Source organism: Mirounga leonina, unplaced genomic scaffold (assembly GCF_011800145.1).
Source record: "Mirounga leonina isolate KUSES-001 unplaced genomic scaffold, KU_Mleo_1.0 Mir_347, whole genome shotgun sequence".
Lineage (NCBI taxonomy): Eukaryota > Metazoa > Chordata > Mammalia > Carnivora > Phocidae > Mirounga > Mirounga leonina.
Window position 1 is genome coordinate 194,610 of NW_023270696.1, and position 1,145 is coordinate 195,754.

Genomic DNA, 1,145 nt, shown 5'->3' on the forward strand with positions numbered 1-1,145 from the left:
TTCCTGCACACATGCACGTGTGCGCTCACGCACATATACACACGCATACACACACACTCAAACCAAACCAGGTCAGTGTAGCCCATCCGGTTTTTTTTTCCCTGCAAAGACAACAGCATGGCCAAGGGGAACAGCCTACGGTTGCCAAATCCTAGCCCCAGATTCTCACCGTCCACCTCCGTCCTCAGCTCTGCCTCCTCCCACAGTAACACAAAGCAAGCTATGTGAAAGGACCCCTCCAAGGGGCTGGCCTTGCCCCTCCGCCATACCAACGCCCGGGGGGAGGGCAGGCCACCCTTGGCGACCGTGGTCTCCAAACCTACACAGACGGGCCTGGAGTGCGGTCCACCCGCCTCCCAGGACAGTCTCACCGGGGGCACCTGGCCTGGGCTACAGGGACCGGGCTTCCAGAAGCCCTGAGGGCAGTGGCCAGACACAACGTGCTTTCTACTTTAGACACAACAACAGCAACGTCCCTCTTGATTCAGTGGTTTCAAACGACAAAGCAGATCAGGCAGAGGTTAGGAGGGGACGTGGAGGGGACGTGGAGGGGAGGGAGGACAGGGGCCTTCCAGACCGGGCTCCACCCAGAGTAGGGGAGCCACAGCCCGAGACAGGGCAGGGACGGACAAATAATAATTATATATTAGTTAAATAAAAATAACTTAAAAGTCACCGCTATCACTCCCGAGAGAAGTGCTCCTTGTCAGAGGGGACGGCAGTAACCCCGCACACCTGGGCGGCCGGGCTGTCCCTCTCCTAGTGGTTTGACTCTCTAAGCCGGTGCTGGAGCAGGACAGCCCACAGGCGGCCGCACAGGGGCCCTGTGGGGTCACAAAGGTGAACCTTCTGCTTCTCGGCGGGAGCCCAGAGCAGGGAGGGGCGCTGCTCTGCAGGAACTGGCCTCTTAGGGACGGACAGAGCTTGGAAAGCATCGTACAACGCTCTCAGGTCATGGGGGTGGGGGCGGGCAGAGGGGACGCAGGGGCCAGACCAGGGCCACCTCCCGCCTCTGGGTCTTTGCAACGGGGGACGAAGGGGCAGAGACAGCCAGGCCGGCCAGTCTCCGGGCTCCCGCCGCCACGTGCCAAGTGTGCGGGGGGCCGCAGCCCGGAGCCTCAGCCCCTGCAGGTGTAGACCCCTCG